This window comes from Trachypithecus francoisi, unplaced genomic scaffold (assembly GCF_009764315.1).
Source record: "Trachypithecus francoisi isolate TF-2019V2 unplaced genomic scaffold, Tfra_2.0 Lachesis_group15, whole genome shotgun sequence".
Lineage (NCBI taxonomy): Eukaryota > Metazoa > Chordata > Mammalia > Primates > Cercopithecidae > Trachypithecus > Trachypithecus francoisi.
The window spans coordinates 83,153,527-83,175,910 of NW_022681460.1; the positions used below are offsets into that span (position 1 = coordinate 83,153,527).

Genomic DNA, 22,384 nt, shown 5'->3' on the forward strand with positions numbered 1-22,384 from the left:
TTATGGTCAAGGAATGGCAAGGACTGACAGCAAACACCAGTAGCCTGAAGAAGGAAGGAAGGATCCTTCCCTAGGGCCTTTAAGAGATCATGTCCCTGCTGATACCTTGATTTCAGACTTGTGGTCTCTATAACTGTAAGACAATAAATTTCTGATGTTTTAGGCATCCCTCCCCCCAAAAAATAAAAGGTGTTAGGATGCAATAATTATTTTGACAGATTTCTCTGGAAAGCTTTAAATTTTTTAGAAAGCAGAAATACCCCATCACTATCCTGATAGCAATCAACATGTAGTCAGATGCTTTAGCTAGCATAGTCTTACTAACATTTGTATCAATGAGTAGGGTTGTAGTATTAAGATTTTCAACATGGGAGCAAATATTTGTCCCCTGCACTTCCAATTATAAGGTCAAATTCAAATAAAAGTAAGGACACAAAGATGAGAACCCTCATCCAAATTTTGATGTAGATTATTATTTATCAATCATCAATAGTGCCAAGCACTGGGCTGGGTGGTGTACCTTTTGAGGATTCAAAGGTAGAGTACAAGCAGTCCTGTCCTCAGGGTGCACTGGACACTGTGCGGGGGAAGACATACAACCAGTGACACCGTAATATGGGCCATCAGTACTCTAATAACGCTGACAGGGGTGATGCTTCAAAAATACTTCTCAGTTGGTGTTTCCTTATTGGCTAGCTATGCTTTCTCTCCCCGTTCCTTGCCGATCTTAAGGAATCCAAGAAAGGGGCAGACCACAGCTACTCAGGAGAGAAGAGTGGTCTTGGTGAGACTGCAGCAAGAAGGGGAAGTTTGGTGGGCGTGGTGGCGAGTGCCTGTAATCCCAGCTACTCTGGAGGCTGATGCAGGAGAATCGCTTGAACCCGGGAAGTGGAGGTAACAGCGAGCCGAGATGGAGCCACTGCACTCCAGCCTGGGCAACAGAGCGAGACTCCGTTTCAAAAACAAAAACAAAAACAAAACAAACAAAAAGGCCGGGAGTGGTGGCTCATGCCTGTAATCCCAGCACTTTGGGAGGCCGAGGCAGGTGGATCACCTGAGGTCAGGAGTCCGAGACCAGCCTGACCAACATGGTGAAACCCGTCCCTACTAAAGATACAAAAATTAGTCAGACGGGGTGGCACATGCCTGTAATCCCAGCTACTAGGGAGACTGAGGCAGGAGAATAACTTGAACCCAGGAGGCGGAGGATGCAGTGAGCTGAGATCGCACCACTGCCCTCCAGCCTGGGCAACAAGAGCGAAACCCCATCTCAAAAAACAAAACAAAACAAAACAAACAGACAAAAAATCTGCACTAGAATAAGTGCTAGTTCTCTCTTTTCTTTAAAGACAGGCAAGATGCAATGTTTTAATTCTCATTTTACCTAATAATAAAGGATGTACCGTTAAAATCAAGTAGGAATTTATCCTTGTCTTATTGTCATTTTTTAAAAAATTGTGCTATTCTGCACAGGACCAGTTTCTCTAGAATGTTTCCTTGCTGACTTTTCCTCTAGTAGTATCAGTTATACTGAAAATCACTTCTATTCTTTTGCTTTTTTTTTTTTTTTTTTTTTTTTTTTGAGGCGGAGTCTCGCTCTGTCGCCCAGGCTGGAGTGCAGTGGCCGGATCTCAGCTCACTGCAAGCTCCGCCTCCCGGGTTCACGCCATTCTCCTGCCTCAGCCTCCCAAGTAGCTGGGACTACAGGCGCCCGCTACCTCGCCCGGCTAGTTTTTTGTATTTTTAGTAGAGACGGGGTTTCACCATGTTAGCCAGGATGTTCTCGATCTCCTGACCTCGTGATCCGCCCGTCTCGGCCTCCCAAAGTGCTGGGATTACAGGCTTGAGCCACCGCGCCCGGCCTCTTTTGCTTTATTTTACTGGGCACCATCAAACTAACAAAAGTGGAGAGTAACAGAGAGTAGGAGAAGATGGAGGATGCAAGGGAATAGGACACCTGTGTCCTAACCGCCTCCTGGGTATAGATCCCAGGTTGGGGAACTCTTTCCACAAGCCCGGAGAGAACTGGTAACAAGAGGGCGGGGCGCGTGCGAGTTTCGATCCAGGCAGGGCCTCCTGGTGGAGCGCCTGGGATCTCACGGGCACCTGGCCCCCAGGGAGCAGGCGCGGGAGGAGCCCCGATTGATTCTGCATGGGATGGGCCAGGGCTCACGGGGCCAAAGGCGGCGCCCAGTTACGGGGCGCGGATCCAACACAGCTCCTTCCCGGCCCAAACCGAATAAAACTCCCAGCAGCCCACAATGAGACCCAGTGGAAAAGGCGCCCTCTGCCGGAGAGGCGCAGAGGGGCGGAACTGGAAGAGACAAAACCCAAAACACCTGAACATTTATTCCAGCGACTAGAATACTTCAAGTAGGAGGCAGGGGGAAGCCGTGCCTTGTCAAGTTAAAGCGGACAACTTGTTCCTTCTCAGCACACCTCACTCCCAACTATCCTGCAGGATGGAGGTGTATCAGGAAAAAGAGAGCAGCCGGATCCCTTACCTGAGATCTAAAGAGGCCACAGTTTCTTCGCAAGTGTTCTTAAGTCAACTGGGAGGACAAAGATTGCCTGAGTGCTTGGCTTATATGGTTTCATTTCTGTTTTCCAGTTGTTCCTGTAGGCATGATCAATCTCTGCATAAACAAAAAGAAGAGGTTTAGGAGTAAAGTATCCCTGAAATTAAGATTCTAACTGTTCCCTTTCTAAGTGTATTTTAAAAGGTCACACCCAATTTCTTGATGTTTTGAATTTATTATTATTATTATTATTATTATTATTAAAGACAGGGTCTCACTCTGTCGCCCAGGTGACAATGGTCCGATCATAGCACACTGCAGGCTTGAACTCCTGGACTCAAGCGATCCTCCAGCCTCAGCCTCTCAAAATGCTGGGATTACAGGAGTTAGCAATTTCTCCCGGCTGCATTTTGTTATTCTAATTGCGCAGCTTTGTCTAGTAAATGATGGAGGACTCAAGGGAATAGGACACCTGTGTTCTAACCTCCTCCTTTTGGGTAGAGATCCCAGGTCGGGGGCCTAGTCCACCTGCCGGAACAGAGAGGTGCGGCTGCGCGTTTTGGTCAGGAAGAGGCCTTGTATCAGGGGTAGTTCTCCCTGCCTTTGTACACCTCTTCTGTTAGTTTGATGGTGCCCAGTAAAATAAAGTAAGAGTACGACTGATTTTCAGTATAACTGATACTACTAGAGAAAAAGTCAGCAAGGGAACATTCTAGAGAAACTGGTCCTGTGCAGAATAGCACAATTTTTAAAAAGTGACAGTAAGACAAGGATAATTTCCTACTCGATTTTTAATGGTACATCCTTTCTTTATTATTAGGTAAAATGAGAATTAAAACATTGCATTTTGTCTGTCTTTAAAGAAAATAAAGAACTAGGACTTATTCTAGTGCAGGTTTTTTTTTGTTTTTTGTTTTGTTTTTTTTGGATGGAATCTTGCTCTGTCGCCCAGGCTGGAGTGCAGTGGTGCGATCTCATCCCACTGCAACCTCTGCCTCCCAGTTTCAAGCCATTCTCCTGTCTCAGCCTCCGGAGGAGCTGGGATTACAGGCATCCGCCACCATGCCCACCTAATTTTTGTATTTTTAATAGAGACAGGGTTTCACCATGTTAGCCAGGCTGGTCTAGAACTCCTGACTGCAAGTGATCCACCTGCCTTGGCCTCCTAAAGTGCCGGGATTACAGGCCTGAGCCACCGTACTCAGCCTTTAGTGCAGGTTTCTACATTAATCTTTCTCTCCTTTGTTCTTGTGAGCTGACTATCAAGACCAGATTAGGATATGTGGTTGTTTCCTAAGAGACCTATGCTTGGGGGACGTGTGTTTGTTTTGGGAGTATGTCAGTATGTATGTGTGTGTGAGTACTGTGGGCAAGGGAAAGAAAGATGAGATCTACCCTGTCAGTTTAAGGTAGCCTGGGTCTCAGGAAAGAAATGAGGTATGAGCTGCATAACATTTGGGTAATGAAGCAGGGCTGTGAAGAACCAGTAGGCCTCCAGTGTCTCCACCAATGGCCATAGGCATGGAATCAATGAAATGGATGAGAGTAGGTTCCAGGTCAGGATCATGACCAGGGAGTTGAGAATTCACTTTTCTTTCTTTCAGAAGACCAATTTTAATTTTTCCACCCAACAGGGGTCAGCAACACACAGAAACTTGTCTTAACTCTTTCCCCTTCTTTAAAATATTATGTATATATAGATAATTTCCCCTGCTTTAAAAATCATCTATAAAATTCTCTCTCTACATAAATTGATAATTTTTAAAGGGGAAGATATATACATAAAGATATATATGTTTACTATATAATTATGTATGTATAACTTTTATTTTATATATTTGATAAAACAAAAGGGAAAGAGAGAGACAGTATGCATGTGTACTCTCTTTTTTACCCAAATACATATGACTTTCTAGTGCTTTGCAGAGTACTTTGATTAAGAAGGTTCAGAGACATCTGAACATTATCTGTGAACTTTTGCTATTCTGATTCTTTTAAGGTGGTAAATTATAAAATTTTTAAATGTACAAAGTTGCTTTAAAACAGCCAGTGGGTTAGTCGTTGGTAATGCTAGTAGCTAATAGTAGATGACATGTAAGTGCTCACTATGCCACTATGCTGGGCAACACAAGCAAATACCGCACATACATTATAGGACATGAATTCTCTCCAGCCTGATAATACCAGTGTGTCTCAGGCTTTCTATGTGGTATCCACTGCACTAAACACTTCAGTAATGCACTGTTTGATTTATTTTTTCTTAACCTTACAAAATGGGAACTGCTATCAATTCCACCTTAAAAATGAGAACACTTTTGATTACCTCTGTAGAAAAGGAAAAAAAAGGAAAAAATGAGAAAATCAAGGCTTAGGAAGGTTAATTAGCTTAAAGTCACACTGGTAGTAAGTGGTGGCACTGAGGTTTGAGGAGGCAGACTGGTCTTCGCCACTCTATTTATTATACATTTTACACTATTTTACAGAGGAGTTAGTTGAGATTCTTTAGAGGTAAATCAAATCATGTTACTCTTATTCAGTATCCTTTAGTGATTTCCCATTTCTATCAAAGTAAAATCCACATTCTCTATTATCATGTACAAGGCCCTCTGAGTTCTAGTTCCCTGTTACTCTGACATCACCTGCTACTGCTTTCTTGTTCTCTGCCAGCCATAGCTGCCTCTTTGCTCAACATGCCAGGCAACACTCTTCTGTCTCAGGGCCTTTGCACTTGCTGTTTCCTCTTTTGGGAATGCTTTTTTCTCAGCTATCTGCATGACCTCAGGCCTGGTGAAGAATCACATCAGGAAGTTAGGGACTACTCTATTCCAAGTTGCTACCTTCCTTTCTACTCCTAATCTTGACATTCCCTATCCTTCTCTCATTCCTTATATTTTTTCTTAAATGTCTGTGTTTTTAAATCCATCTATTAACAGTTATTCTTCCTCTTTAAGATATAAACATCACAGAGGGCAGGTAATTTTGCTTCCCTGTTTAAATTGCAGCATCAGCATTTACAATAGGATGTAGCATGGTAACAGGCACTCAATAAGTATTCGAATGAATGACAAGAGCTTAGGAAACTCACCCAAGTTCACACAGTTAGCAATAGGTGAAGTGAACTTTGTTACAAATCCAGTACTGGATTTATCCACATATCAAACACATAAACCATCTTCCTGAACTCTTCTTAGAATTCCCCTGGTCTTTAATTATAATAGACTGGGTAAGCATGAATAAACAAACCAAACAGGAAAAAGGCAGCATTTGTTACTGTCTCTTAAAGTGGGATACTTTAAAGTGAGATCAAATCAGAGGCCAGGTCAGGGAAAGGGGACACTGGTCTTTAACAGAAAGGGAGTTGACAAGTGATGAAGTCAGGAATGTGCTGATGTTTCTGGGCTGCGTGAAGGGGCAAAGTGTGGGAAGGTCCTGGATGAAGCTGGTGTTGGGTTAATTAATTAGGGTGGGATGCCTGTGCATTAAGGGGAGGAAGGAACCAAGGGGATTGATTTGGAGTAGACTGGAGTCTCAAGTAGCATTTACAAAGGATCCTGGAGGCACAGGAAGGATGGGAGAAGTGTTGGGTACAGCTCAATTTGGCAAGTGGCCAAAGAAACATGTCAGATATTAGTGAAAACAGGCCACAGCTGCTGCACTTTACAAGCTAAATGGCAGGCCTTTCCTTAGCCCTCCCCCACCCCAGCCCATCTTATGTCTTGTAATAGTTATTTTCTTCCTGAGACAGCCAGCTATAACCCAGTTCTCACTCCAGGGCACAGAAGAAGCAAAGGGATGCCGAGGCTTCATTGCTAAGGGAAGAGGGTTCAGAGCATGAATGAAAACTCAATTTATCCCGAAGCTGAGAATTTAAATGTTAGTGTATTGAAGACCCACCTCTTTCATTCCCAGGATCATTTTAAAAAAATCATGGTTATTTCTCTTTAATCTCATGATATCTAAACTTGTCATTTCTAAGATTTCTAGAATACTTAAAAGTCTTTTAAAACTGTTTTCCTCTTCCAAATGTATTTGTACATTTTGTATATTTGTATATTTCTCCTTTCTAGAAAAAAGATCCTAGATGGTTCAGAGTAAAATAAATGTGTGTGTATATTTTTATACACACACACACACACACACACACACACAAACACTGAAAGAGAACACATGTTGTTACTGAATAATACAATTTGGTTAAGCTGCTTGGTAGCATCTCTTCCCCCGTCTTTCTTACCCTTTCCCATCCTTACCTTACAAAACTTTGCAATTAGATGTATGGACTCTGGAACTCATAGCTGCATTTCAACCCAGGCTCTGCCACCTTCTGGTTGTGTCATAGTGCCCACATTATTTAGCTTTTATTTTCCTTAATTTTCCTCATTTGTAAAATGAGGCCAAAAATAATTAACTTAAAGGACATTCATAATAAAATAGTATTAAATGTTAAATATTACTATTATTTGCAGACATTATAATTTTTTTTTAAGTTCAGGGGTATATGTGCAGGCTTGTTACATAGGTAAACACGTGTCATGGGGGTTTGTTGTCCAGGTTATTTCATCACCCGGGTATTAAGCCTAGTACCCATTAGTTACTTTTCCTGATCCTCTCCCTCCTCCCACCCTCCACCCTCGATAGGCCCCAGTGTGTGTTGTTCTCCTCTATGTGTCCATGTGTTCTCATCATTTAGCTTCCACGTAAAAGTGAGAATATACGGTGTTTGCTTTTCTGTTCCTGTGATAGTTTGTTAAGGATAGTGGCTTCCAGCGCCATCCATGTTCCTTCAAAGGACATGATCTCATTTTTTTATGGCTGCATAGTATTCCATGGTGTATAAGCACCACATTTTCTTTATCCAGTCTATCATTGATGGGCATTTAGGTTCACTCCATGTCTCTGCTACTGTGACTAGTGCTGCAATGAGCATAGGCGTGCATGTGTCTTCATAATAGAATGGTTTATATTCCTTTGTGTATGTATATATCCTTTGTGTATATTTATATTCTTTTGTGTATATATATACATATATATAGAGAGAGAGATTGCTGGGTTGAATGATCTTTCTGTCTTTAGGTCTTTGAGAAATCACCATGCCGTCTTCCACAATGATTGAATTAATTTACACTCCTACTAAAAGTGTATAAGCATTCCTTTTCCTCTACAACCTTGCCAGCATCTGTTATTTTTTGACATTTTGATAGTGGCCATTCTGACTGGTGTTAGATGGTATCTCATTGTGGTTTTGATTTGCATTTCTCTAATGGTCAGTGATGATGAGCTTTTGTTTCATATGATTGTTGGCCACATGTTTCTTTTTTTGAGAAGCGTCTGTTCATGTCCTTTGCCCACTTTTTAATGAGGCTGTTTATTATCTCTTGTAAATTTGCTTAAGTTCCTTATAGATGCTGGATATTAGACCTTTGTCAGATGCATAGTCTGCAAAAATTTTCTCCCATTCTGTAAGTTGTCTGTTTACTCTGTAAATTCTTAAATAATTTTTATATATATTTGGAACTTCATATTGGCTCTTCATTGTTTAAAGTCTAAAGGGGGTGGGAAACTGGTTTCTTAACCGGTTTTATACAGCACTTAGGAAAACTACTTCAACACTTTTATCATGTTGAGGAAAAGAAAATATAATTACAGTTCTAGCCAAATGATGCTTCTTATTCTTGATGAAAATATAAATGTATATGGCATATGAAAACTCTTCTATTTGGTGAAATAAAAGTTAATATAAAATTAAGAGCAGGTTCAACATTTAGGAAGTGAATTTATTAAGTTTTCTTAGTATCAATTTTTCTTTCTGACATTATCTAAATGTTGTGTGAAGGTTTTTTAATTATTTATTTATTTATTTTGGTAATAACACTCATTATTGTTATTACCTGAGATGGTGTAAGGTCCATAACCCCAGGAACTACCTGCTGTTTAGGATGAGGAAAGTAGTGGTTTATCAAGCACATCTGATAAGAATGAAGATTTTACTGAAATTTCTTCCTTGATTTCTTCTAACATGAATTGATACCTATGAGGGCATTGTAAAGTGTGGATAAAGCTTGTGAAAAGCATTGAAGCCAAACTAAATCCTATGTAAGTTATCAACGAATAGATTTACCTCAAATTGCTAATTTTAAGTGCGTTATTGGTTAATCAGTTGTTCTGTGGTCAGTTGATTAAACTAAATGAATTACTGATTTTTAAAAATCAGGTGCTGAACCTTGTTAAAGGGGCTAGGTATAAAAAGTCGCATAAGACAAGTCCTGCCCTCAATAGAAGTCATTTTGTATTAGAAGAGATAGCAGTGATCATCTTTTAACTGTAATGCACATGGTAATGCTATGACAATATAGGATCAGGAGGATGCTAAAAAGACAAGGACTAATTCTTCTAGAAGTAAGGGGTGTGGGTGATCTTGAAGGATGAACAGAGGTAACACAGTGTCAACTCAAAGAGCAGCCAGAGAATACTCGGTGTTTCTGGTACATGCAAATAGTCTGTTGAAGCAGGAGTGTAGGTTGCGTGGTGGAGACTGTCATGATATGTGACTGGAAAAAGGATAAAGCTGAAAACAAGGCAATGATGATGAAAATGGAGAGGAAAGTATTTACTTGATAAACATTTTGAGGTATGATAGACAAGACATGGTGACTAATGGCTGTGAAGGTCTAGGGAGCTAGAAATTGGGGATAAAGTGGCTTGAATTTGTAATATTATCTGAGATAGGAAACACAGCACAAGTTTATTTTTGTTTTATGCTTTGCTTTTACTTGGCAAGGATGTGCGTATTGCTAATTCAGATTAAAGTATTTTGAGTTTAAATATTTTGTCACCATGCAACCAAAACTACCAAAACTACCTTTGCCTCACTGTCTCTGGCATTAAGAGGATGCTAGTCACAGCATCCTCTTAACTTGTATTTGCATTGTGTCACGCATCTCATGGCTGGTCTCGTTCATTTTTCATCTCTTATGGAATGTTGTGTGCCTTTTTCAGGGCTCTTAGTTTTTAATGCTAGCGACAAGCAATATAACTGGCTAGTACCAACTAAAATAAAACAAAGAAAGCTCTTTCTATGATTCAAATAGGACACATACCCAAACAATGTAACCCATTCCCCTGAGCACAGTATTCCAGGTGACTGTTTTGGGCCTTAGAAACTTCTAGATCCCCAACCAGACATGAGAGTTAGCAAAGGAAGTAAACAGTTCATTTGAGTGCACCAGGAAACTTCTCTCCACTCACAGATACATTCCTATTCCTGAGAGTTATGCACAAGTCAATAAATATTAACTAAACAGTTGCAAATACAACTAAATAAAAGCGGAGAGTTTTAAAATCACTCAAGAATATACACATTGTAAGCCATTTCATAGGAAACCGCTGCGTGTTTGGTTTTGCTCTATTTCTTAACATGGTTTCTTAAAAAATCAGCTTTGGGCCCAGGTGCGGTGGCTCACACCTGTAATCCCAGCACTTTGGGAGGCCGAGGAGGGCGGATCATGAGGTCAGGAGATCGAGACCACCCTGGCTAACACAGTGAAACCCGTCTCTACTCAAAACACAAAAAGCTGGCCATGGTGGCAGGCTCTTTTAGTGCCAGCTACTTGGGAGGCTGAGGCAGGCAGATCACGAGGTCAGGAGATTGAGACCATCCTGGCTAACACGGTGAAACACAGCTACTTGGGAGGCTGAGGCGGGAAAATGGCGTGAACCCGGGAGGCGGAGCTTGCAGTTAGCCGAGATGGCACCACTGCACTCCAGCCTGGGCTACAGGGCAAGATTCCGTCTCAAAAAAAAAAAAAAAAAAAAAAAAATCAGCTTTGGCAGAAGAATGGAAGATCCTCCGTAAATGGGTACTTGAGAACTTGGGCTGTATTCATAATTTTCTTCTTAAACTGAAAGCCTTAATTCACACTACTGATGGATGAGCCATATATTTTCTCCCTTTAAAACTGATTTCTAACTGTAGTATAAAATGTAAACACAGGCTGGGGTGCGGTGCCTCACGCCTGTAATCCCAGCACTTTGGAAGGTGAAGGTGAAGGCCAGGAGTTCGAGACCAACTTGGCCAACATGTGAAACCCCATCTCTACCAAAAATACAAAAAAATTAGCTGGGCATTGTGGCGTGCACCTGTAAACCCAGCTACTTGGGAGACAGAGGCAATGGAATCGTTTGAACCTGGGAGGTGGAGGTTGCAGTGAGGCGAGATCAGGCCACTGCACTCCAGCCTGGGTAGAAGAGCTAGACTTCATCTAAAAGAAAAAAAAAAAGTAAACATATAAAAGTGACATGTATTAAACAAAAGCATATTTTAAGAGTTTTTAAAACAGATGAAGGCAAATATTCTTTTGGTTTATTAATTTTATTTAGATGTTAGTCTAAGAGTACTTTAAAGTACATATAATTGTGACTAGTATTTTAGAGAACAGTTATCCAATTTGTGGACTCAAAGATACATGAAGTTTTAAAAAATGTCATTAACTTTTTACTTTTGGTCTTGTTGTAATTAATTTGTGTATTTTTTCAGGATGAGGATAGAAAAATGAAGCAAATCAATTCTGCTCCTTGAATATAGCTCTAGAACAAATTCAGGTGGAATTGAGAAGATTTAAATTACTCTGGAAACTGGAATAAAGTTTCTAATGATGTGTGCATTTAGATTTATTTACACCAGTTCTTCCAGTTACAATGTAGAATTGAAAAATGGATTTAAATTATAGGAACCATACATCTTTCAATGCTAGAATGTCTTCATTGGAGAGAAAGAAATACAGAGTCAATAATTTCATAGCATATTTTATTTTTTTCTTGTAATTTGTACAAATGTATGGGCTACATATGCAATTTTGTTACATGCATAGATTCTGTAGTGGTCAAGTTAGGGCTTTTAGGGTATTCATCACCCAAATAACGTACATTGTACCTATTAACTAATTCCAAATCATCCTTCTCCCTCACACCCCTTCACCCTTCCAAGAGTCTATTATCTATCATTCTACTCTCTACATCCATGTTAAGACATTTTTTTGTTTGTTTTTAGCACCAACTTATGAGTGACAACATGAGATATTTGTCTTTCTGCTCCTGGAGTGTTTAGCTTAAGATAATGACCTCCATTTCCATCCATGTTGCTGCAGAGGACATGATTTCATTCTTTTTTAAATGGCTGAATAGTATTCCATTGTGTATATATTCCACATTTCCTTTATCCATTCTTCCGTTGATGGACACTTAGATTGATTCTCTATCTTTGTTATTGTGAATGGTGCTGCAATAGACATAAGAGTGCAGGTATCTTTTTGATATATTATTTCTTTCCATTTGGATAGATACCCGGTAGTGGGATTGCTGGATTGAATGGTAGTTCTATTTGAGTTGTTTGAGAAACCTCCATACGGTTTTTCCATAGAGGTTGTACTAACTTACATTCCCATCAATAGTGTGTAACGGTTCCTTTTTCTCTGCATCCTCACCAACATCTGTTATTTTTTGTCTTTTTAATAAGCATCATTCTTGCTGGTGTGAGGTGGTATCTCATTGTGGTTTTAATTTGCATTTCTGTGACGTTGATAATATACTTTCTTTATAAAGAGTTAAAAGTTGATTTATTTAAAATCTTCAAATGCTTTAAATATCTAATAACTCTTATTTGTGGTTTCCAGAAGAAGAATTGAGCCAGTACTGCTGGTTGTTCTGCTCAGAGTTAAGGGCTCCTCTCTGGCATAATCAGTTATTTTACTCATTTCATTTTTTAACATTAAGTTTGAGAATGTAACAGTTGCTAGAAAAGGAAAACAAAAGTTTTTTAGACATAAAAGGCTTAAGAAGATATTTTTAAAAAGTTTTAATACTTGAGTTCATTTAAAAGATTTCAAAAGTATTTCAGATTTGACTAACGTACTTATGTCAGAGTTCCTATCAGTTTTGAATAATTTCATTTTCAATTCATTTAAACTTGAAATGTTAGTACAGACTATAAAAATAATAAAATTAGTTATTTAATATTGATTAAAAGCTATCGTATTAGTTTTAATTGATCATTTCAGTTTTATTTTTTCCTCAGTTGAGGTTACTAGCAGAGCCATTTCTAAATACATTGTTGACATGCAGAATTTTCCCTCAGAAAGTAATCCCCTCCTTCTTACCATGAAGCCAGAAACCTCATGTATTTCCTTAAACAAGATTACCTACTGTAGAGACTCCATTTCATGTTCTAGAATTTTCTTTCATTTTCTCTGTTAAAACTTCTTTCGTCTTTCCTCTTGGTTTTGAGCTCTGTTCCTAGACCATCATTAAAGCATTAATGGCCGATAGGCCTTAATAATAAGGTATGCCTTCTAGGCAACATCTTTCTATAGTTCTAAGACAAAGTAATTTTAAGGAAAAAAAAATCAGGAGTGCTGTATTCGAAAGGGAGCCTTTTCATTGTTTCCCCACATCATACTTCTAGAATCTGCTTGCCTAGTTTGGTGCAATAATTTCTAATAATCCCACAGAGCATTTTATGGGTCACAACTTGAAACCATATGGGAGTGCTGACTTGATGGGCATTGTCATACTCTGGGGCAGTGGTTCTGAGAAGAAGATGATGTCCCTTTCCCTCCTCCACCCCAAAGATATTTGGTAATGTTTGTAAACATTTTTTATTGTCACGACTGGGGAAGTGCTACTGGCATCTAGTGGGTAGAGGCCAGGTATGTTGTTCAACATTCTATAATGCGAACAGTATCCTCCTACAAGGACTACTTAGCTCACAAATGTGAATAGTGCTGAGGTTGAGATATCCTGCACTAAGACAATACCAGCCTAGGATGCAGATAATTAATCTAGCCAAAAGGCTTTCCTTTTAGTCTGGAATCAGAAGTAAAGTAAGTTTTGATTTACCACCTAGAGTGGCACAGCTATTTATGAGATAGTCTACTACTTTCTTGCTTTGGCAGAGATAAATAGTTAAAATATATATACTGTCAAATTGGAATTTAATTTAAGCATTCTGTAATAAATGAAATAGGAAACTTTAGAGTTTTGCCTTGGTCATTAATACTATAGTTTTAGAAATAACACTTTTAGTGCTTTTTCTTAGTGTTATTTCCCCACTCATATTCTTTTCATTTTCTCTAGTTTGGGACAGATAACCCAGCAAGCTTCTTGGGTTTGTATGAATGCACAGTATTTATTAATATTTACTGTATTTTCTTCTGTTTCTTTAAGTTACAACTTTCTATGTTTGAGTTCCTCAAAGCTTTCTGTAGTTTGAATCATTCACGAATTTATTCATTAAATAAATGTTTATTGTCTATTGATCCAGATAAGTATGTTAGGGCTACAATGATGAATAAAATGGTCAAAAATCCATACAGTCAAGGAGTTTATATTCTAGTAGAACAGAGAGACAATAAGTGAAAATACACCAGAAAATTGCATAGGGATGAGTGCTATGGAAACAAGAAAGGAAGAGAAGGGAGAGTTTCAGGGTGAGGGATAGGGGTAAAATTTTAAATTGATTGACAGGTAAAGACTAACTGAAAAGGTGGCATCTGAGTAAATACCTGAAGAGGATTGGAGAGTGAGCTGTGTGGAATTCTGGGAGAAGTACATTCCAGGAAGGGGAAACTACAAGTGTGAATGTCCTGAGGCTGGAATGGAACGTGCTTGGTCTGTTTGAGGATAACAGAGCAGTCTGCATAGCTGGAAGACAGCGAACTGGAGATGAAAAAGCAGCAATGGAGTGAGGGAGGTGATGGATGAAAGGATCATGTCAGAATTTATAAGGTTGTTGGAGACATGCTGGCTTTTACCCTGAGTGAGAGGGGGAGCCATTTGAGACTTTTGAGCAGAAGCATAACAGAATCTGACTTGTGTTTTAAAATGATCACTTTTGACACTTGCTCATACACTGTTGGTGGGAATGTAAATGAGTTCAGTCACTGTGGAAAGAAGTTTGGAGATTTCTCAAAGAGCTAAGAACTACTATTGGACCCAGCAATCGGATTACTGTATATATACCCACAGATTCTACCAAAAACATGCACCCATATGTTCATTGCAGCACTATTTACAACAGAAAAGACATGGAATCAACCCAGGTGCCCATCAATGGTGGATTGAATAAAGAAAATGTGGTACATGTACAACATGGACTACTATGCAGCCGTAAAGAATTAAATCATATCCTTTGTGGCAACATGGATGCAGTTGGAAACCATTATCCTAAGCAAACTAACACAGAAACAGAAAGCCAAATACTACATGTTCTCACTTATAAGTGGGAACTAAATATTGGGTACTCGTGGACTTAAAGATGGGAACAATAGATACTGGGGAATACAAGTGGGAGGAGGGAAGAAGAGGGGCAAGGAGTGAAAAACCACCTATTGTCTACTATGCTCAGTACCTGGGTGACGGATTCATTTGTACTCCAAATCTCAGATCATACCTTTATAACAAAGGTATGATTAGACCTGCACATATATCCCTGATTCTAAAATAAAAGTTGAAAAAAATTATCAAATAATGTTGTAGAATTCCAAAAGAAGATAATTTATTAAACTAAAATTTTAATAATTAAAATAAATAAAACGTTCACTTTTGCCCACTATCTGGAGAATAGGCTAGTGGAGAAAGGGTAGAAACAGGAAGACAGGATAGAAACCTGTACATGGTGTCTGGACCAGGGCGCTCGAGGAGTGGTAGATCTATTGATGGATTTGATTTGAGAACAAGAGAGGAGCCAAGAGTTTTAGCCAGAGCAACTGGGGGACCAGTGTGGTAGATTGTTTTACTGTTTACCAAATATTTTAGTTTTACTCCATGTAGGCTCCCTTCCTATGAGGGGACAATACACCTCTGCCCTGTGGGAAATGGGAAGCCATTTGACTTGCTTGACCAATGGAAGTGGTCAGAAGCTTTAAGAGCCAGCACTTGGTTCATGTGTCATTTTTCCTTTTGCCACAAACCCAGCAATTTTCCAGATAAAAATTGCTCTGTCAATCTGGCTCCTGGAGTAAAGCTGATGTGGATGGCAACTACAGGGACAGGTAGCAAGAAATAAACCTTCGCTTTTGGAAACTGGTACAGTGTTCAGTTCATTTATTGCTGCAGCAGAACCCAGCTGAGCCTGACCAATACAGATAGGGTGGGCATTAACTGAGATGGAGATGTCTGCTGGAAGAGCAGGTGTTGGATGTGTATGGAGAGACCAGGAGTCTCAGTTTAGGTAAGTGAGATTTGAGATGCCTATTAGACATCCAAGTGGAGCTGTCAAGTAGCTGGTTGTCTATAAAGAGCTGGAGTTCAAGGAAGAGGTCGTGGGTAAGGATCTACATTTGAGAGTCATCAGCCTGAGACTGAACAAAATTACCAAGGGAGTGTGTAGATGTATAAGAAGCCCAGAAACTGGGCTTGGGAGTATTCCAACAATGAATAAATGAGACTGAGAAGGAGCAGCAGTAAAAGAGGAGGAAGACTAGGAGAGCATATTATCCTTTAAGCAAAGTGAAAAAAGTATCTCAAGAATGATCAACTTGTCATACGGTACTGATACATCAAGTGAGGTTAAGAGTGAGAATTGACTTTGTGATGCAGCAATGTGGAGGTCACCAATGACCATGACAGGAGCAGCTTAGACAAAGTGTCTGTAGGAAAGCCTGAATGAAATGGGTTCAAGAGGGAATGGTAGGAAAAGAGTGAGACAGCAAATATAGATAACACTTCCAAGGAGCTTTCCTGTAATATGGAGCAGAGAGTGATAGCTGGGTGATATGGTCTGACTCTGTGTCCCCACTCAAATCTCATCTTGTAGCTCCCATAATTCCCATGTGTTGTGGGAGGCACCCAGTGGGAAGGACCCAGTGGGAGGTGAGTGAATCATGGGGACAGGTCTTTCCCGTGCTGTTCTTGTGATAGTGAATGGGTCTCATGAGGTCTGATGGTTTTAAATATGGGAGTTTCTCTGCACAAGCTCTCTCTTTGTCTGCCACCATCTATGTAAGATGTGACTTGCACCTCTTTGCCTTCTGACATGATAGTGAGGCCTCCCTAGCCATGTGGAGATGTAACACCATTAAAATCTCTTTTTCTTCCTAGTCTCTGGTATGTCTTTATCAACAGCATGAAAACAGACTAATGTACTAAGGAAGGAAATGGGGCAAAAAGGTGTTTGTGTTTTGCTTTTTTTTTTTCTTTTTGGTGAGATGGGTAAAGTGAAAACTTACTGATTTGCTAATGAAATGATCCAAGAGAGGAAAAATAATTGATGACGCAGATGAGGGAGGGAAAATTGCTGGAGACATGTCATTTAATAGGCCAGAAGAGATGGGATGTGGTACACAAATGGAGATGAAGGACCACATACAGTCCATTTACACGAAGAGGATGGGAAGGAAAGTATGTGGATATAGATGGGTGTGGGGTGAGAGCTTGTAGAACTTCTGGTTGCTTCTGTTATTCTCATTAAAAATGGAAGCCAGGTCATCCACTGAGAGTGAGGATGGGGAAAGAGCCGCTAAAGATTTGACATAGTTGTGTGTTTTTCTCCATCTATGTTCAGTTGGATATAATGTAGGTGTGGAGAGATGGAAAGATGCATATAACCATGGTTGGAGGTTTTCCTAGCAAATTCAGCAAGGCAAAGGAGGATGAAGTGTTTGTGGGTATATTCAGGGGAGCAATTACAGTTAACAACCATGGAATTTTAGTTGGGTAAGGAGAGATGTGAGGAAATGGGGGCACTGAGAGACAGTGAGAAGACGGTACTGTAAATGGATTGGAGAAGTTGGAGAAGTAGAAGGAATACATTGCAAAAACAGAAGCTGTTGGTCAGAGAATGGGCTGCTTAAAGTTGAGATTCTAGAAAGGCTGCAATTGGTAATGGCAAAGGCTAGGGTATGTCAGTGGAAATGAGTAGGGTGTAGAACAAGATCCTGGAAGTCTTTTACTCTGAAGTTGTTCTATTTAATTCATTTTTTTTCTTAAGCATTTTCTTTCATTGAAATTCTTCAATTAAACTCATATTCCTTGTGAGTTCCATCCATACGGATTTCAAATCTAATGAAAATGGACAAAGCCAAACTGAATAAGGAAGGAGTTTGTTGAGTATTATTTCAATAATTAAGATGTGTTTATATCAAAGATGACCTAATCAGTCATTAAAGTCCCTAAATATATTAGACAGTTAAAAATTGGTTATTTATTTTTTAATATTTGGCTTCATGCTACCTTTATAAATTATTATCTTTAATATCACTCTTCTTACCATCATCTATTGAACTATTTATATTCTTAGATATTGTTTAGTGTTGGGCAGTCACTCATTATTATGTTGTGAAAATCAGATAGGAGATACCTAATTATTCAAAAAGGTGAATGTATTGTTTATCTTAAACAATGGAAAAAGTCCTGTTTTATACTTGTGAAATCACAGAAATATAAGTTAACTTTGAAGCATCAGTGCTGCAGGCCAATTTTGGATGCTTAGAAAAACTTGATGGTAATCATTGAATTTATACAAAAAAATAATTACAAACAATTTAAAGTCTGAGATTAAGAATGAGACTTATTGCTAAGGAGAAGATAAGGTTATTGATACTAACCTGACTGATTTTATGTCAGTCTTTTACATTGACATTTGATTGATATAAATCTCATACAACCCCAAATTTTGGATTAGTTTTTTTCCCAATGATTTCCAATGAATGCAAATTCATATGTATTTCTAATTTACAGATATGTTATATAAATTTAATTTTATGACTGATTCTGAGGTTGTTAAAGGTCTCTAAGGCAGAAACTGTTATCTCCCAATTATCCTTCTCCTTTCTTTAATATAAATACCTGATTTTGTCATAGCATTTTGCAGCTTAAAGACTGCATTTTCCAGGCTTGAAAGCAGCCCAGTGAGCTTTGGGACTAGGTTGGGGAATTTTAGGTGGTTCTTCTTAGAAGTCTTCTTTAAAGTGAGCATGCATGCCCTTCTTTTCTCCCTCTGTCTAGTTTCCTGGAACTCAGATATACACGTGATGTCTGGAGCTCTGGCAGCCATGTTGGATGATGAGATGAAGGAGTTACCAGCACTAAAATTGGCAAAGAAGACCTGGAAGGTGTCTGGGTTGCTGAAGAGCTCATGAGGCCACTGCATCAGGCTGGACTGCTGAATATCAGTTTTCTTGACAAAACAAAATCTTATTTGTGTAAATCACTATTATCCAGGTCTCTCTTAGTTGCAGCAAAATTCATTTTCTACAGATAAAGTAAGAATCATTTGTTCTCATCCCACCCATATGTCTTTAAAAGAAATTTTTCTTTTATTGACTAATCTTCTGATACCTCCTATTTCTCTATAACTTCCTAGGGAAAGACAAACTTTGGGTGGGCCACTGTTTTCATGTACGAGATTTCTAGCCATTTGTCTTAGTGTTCCACATCTATGACAGCAGTTTGATCTCATTATGAAGTAACAGCTCAAACAGTAGTTCTACATGAGGATGAGGGTGGGGGAGTTGTAGAATCATTTTGGAGAGTTTTTCCAAACTACACATTCCTAGCTCCATTATCTCTGCAGAGATTCTGATATTCTTTATCAGCTCACATTTGAGACTTACTTATCTGTAGCACATCCGCAAGTTTTTACTTGCTTCCAACTGGCAAAATGTAACATTAAAAACAAACTAGGAATTCTGTGAAGTGAAAAACTGCTTAGAGCATTACAAGATAGTAGAAAAAAGGTATACATTTTTTAATATTTTGAAATCCAGTTAGAGGCTCACAAACTTTTAATTTAAATGGGTCTTGGATCTTAGTTTGAAAAGCCTCAGTCAAATATAAGTGGCCTAATGTAAATGACCATATATTTTTTCTCCACTAGTTTCTTCCTAGAATTGCTCCTTCAGAAATGTGGGGAGAAAGTTTGGAGGAAGACACTGGGCTATATGTCTGTCAAACCACTATTTTTCTTTTTTTTTTTTTTTTTTTTTTTTTGAGACGGAGTCTCGCTCTGTCGCCCAGGCTGGAGTGCAGTGGCCGGCTCTCAGCTCACTGCAAGCTCCGCCTCCTGGGTTCACGCCATTCTCCTGCCTCAGCCTCCTGAGTAGCTGGGACTACAGGCGCCCGCCACCTCGCCCGGCTAGTTTTTGTACTTTTTAGTAGAGACGGGGTTTCACCGTGTTAGCCAGGATGGTCTCGATCTCCTGACCTCGTGATCCCCCCCGTCTCGGCCTCCCAAAGTGCTGGGATTACAGGCTTGAGCCACCGCGCCCGGCCAAACCACTATTTTTCTTGTCATTATCACACTTTCAGTAATATATATTAAACACTAAAGCATATGTGTTGCTGTGCTAGGTACTATATGCATTTGCCCATGGCAAAACACAATTATCTCCTGTTTCCATCAAAAGCTCTTCCAGGTCTCTGTGGGAGGACTCAGGGTCTTTTTACTCTCTTGGTGGGTGGCCTGTTGATTTGGGCTTACACGGCTCAGCATGTACTCATTTGGCTAAGCAGTAATTAGACCAAGACTGTTGTGGCATTTCTTGCTTTGTCTACAAGACGTGGTGATAGAAGAGACAAAGATTGAATTATATATATACTTGGTATATTTGATGAAGAAGTAGTGTGTTCGGGACAGGGGAACTCTATAAATAAAAATAATCAAAAACAGAAGCAAAAAGTGAAAAGAGAGTAGGATTACATATAACAAGGAAATAACCTTAGCTCAGATGTGTGGCAGCAGCATTGCCGATTTTAAAATTGAAAAAGAAATCGTAGACTGCCTTCAATGATTAGTTCCACAATTAGAGAGAAACTATTAGGATGCAAATACTGTACTTGTGTGTACTCAGAGCATTGCAGAACACAAGGTCTTGTGCAAATCGTATGTTCAGGGAATGTGTATTATTGACTACTTTTTTTAAAGTAGTAATTTTATGCTTTGGGTGATACTGAAAGTTCATTTCAATTTGAGTATGCTTTTGATTTAAAAATTTTATTTGTGCAACTTTAATTGTACAGTCTTATATTCTTTGCTAGTTTATATAAGTTGTGTGAAGTCAGGGATTTATTATGGCATTCAGCACAAGCTTTTAATAAATAATGGGTGGACTCAGTAAGTACAAGAGTAAAACCTCAGCATTTTTCTGAGATTTGACTTTTTACCTTATTAATTTTCTTTTTACCTTATTGACTAAGACATAAGCCTTATGTACTGGATTTGAGAGAATGGCTCTGGTCATCAGCTATCTACCTGAGTCCAGTCTCCTCTGCTTTAGTGAAGGGAATATTGCCAGGCAAATGCTAAGACTTCCTTGGCTTTTGAGTGAAAGTGACTTGTGTCAGATCTGGGCTGGCTGAAGCTTTTTATAAGTGCACCTGTGTGGTTGTCCATGCTCTTCTCCAGTTTCTGTCCACTGGATACAGATGATGATGCATCACTAGAAGATAGGAGAGCCACACGGTATGTTGTGGAGAGAGGCCCACTAGTATGAATACCAGCCCTCTGCTCCTACATATGTGAGAAATAAACTGCTATTGCTTTAACTCACTAAAATGTCCAGGTCTACTGATTACATAAGTTTAGTTTATTTTAACCAGGACAGATTTTAACTTATTTATTTTACATGAAAATTAATTATTCAGTCATTAAAATACTAATTAAAGTAGAAACAGATATATGCTATGTACTACAAAAGTCTGAAAAAGTAGCTGAATTAATGACCACTTTCAAAGATGGGAAAGATTTTAGAAAAATGAGATTTCTGGGAGCAAACTCGTAGGATGGAGACTGTATGTTGAGTAAAGATCTTGATTTTTGGTGCCTTAACATGACTGGAGTTCTATTCCTTGTTTTGCTGCTTAAGTAGTTGTGATCCCAGGAGGCTGGGCTATGGTTTTCTCATCAGTTGAAAGAGGTTAACCTACTGCTACTTCCAAAAAGGCTAAAATTGGGGAAGATACTCTATTTTTGATGAGTTGCTATAGTTTTTTGGGCAATTTGAGATTATCATTGAGTTTTTATTAACTCTGTCCTTTCACAGCTTGCTTCTGTTGCTGTACACAGTGTTCATGCTTTGTGAATTATAAGTAAAATGTCATCAGATTTTCTAAAAATATTACTTAGCTTTCTTTCAGCCTCTTGCTTTAGTATATTTTTCAATTTATAAAACTAATAGTGCATGGAATAAATGTATTGACTTACACATTTAATTGTATGCTAAATAAATCTATTTATTTCTGTTCAGTAGCATATTTAATACTGATGTGGTTTAGGCTGTGCCCCACCCAAATCTCATCTCGAGTTGTAATCCTCATAATCCCCACGTGGTAGGAGGTGGTTAGATCATGGGACCTGTTTCCCCCATGCTGTCTTCATGATAGTGAGTGAGTTCTCACGAGATCTGGTGGTTTTATAAATGGCAGTTTCCCCTGGACTTTTCTCTCTCTCTCTCCTGTGGCCTTGCGAAGAAGTTGCTGGCTGCCCCTTCTGCCATGATTGTACGTTTCCTGAGGCCACTCCAGCCATGTGGAACTGTGAGTCAATGAAACTCTTTCCTTTATAAATTACTCAGTGTCAGGGACATTCTTTATAGCAGTGTGAAAATGGACTAATACAAATACATTTAATAATATTTGGCACCATATTGAATAAATGCATTTTCCTCATGTCTGTGTTTAGGTCATAATGAATGAGCTGGATTATTTGCTGTAAGGTTCTTTTCTAAAAACTGAGATGTATTTTTACAGGAGGAAGTTTGCCCAAATGCTGTAAAGGGGAAGTATTAAGCAAAGAAGAGGCAGACTGTCCAGTCGACTCCAAGACAGACACAAGCTGGGAGTCTTTGCTTTCACGGGATAATTCCTTTTAATCCAGT

At 39.1% G+C, this 22,384-nt stretch overlaps 1 long non-coding RNA gene across 1 annotated transcript in view; it reads right to left on the bottom strand.

Moving 5' to 3' along the window:
• LOC117097510 overlaps nucleotides 1–18,944 on the bottom strand; it is a 34,317-nt gene extending 15,373 nt beyond the window's left edge. Inside the window, exons 1-2 of the long non-coding RNA XR_004442973.1 lie at nucleotides 18,357–18,944; nucleotides 2,505–2,636 (exon numbers count right to left, since the gene is read on the bottom strand). This is a non-coding gene — a long non-coding RNA (uncharacterized LOC117097510). The remainder of the gene's footprint in view (nucleotides 1–2,504; nucleotides 2,637–18,356) is intronic.
• Nucleotides 18,945–22,384: the final 3,440 nt, after the last annotated feature.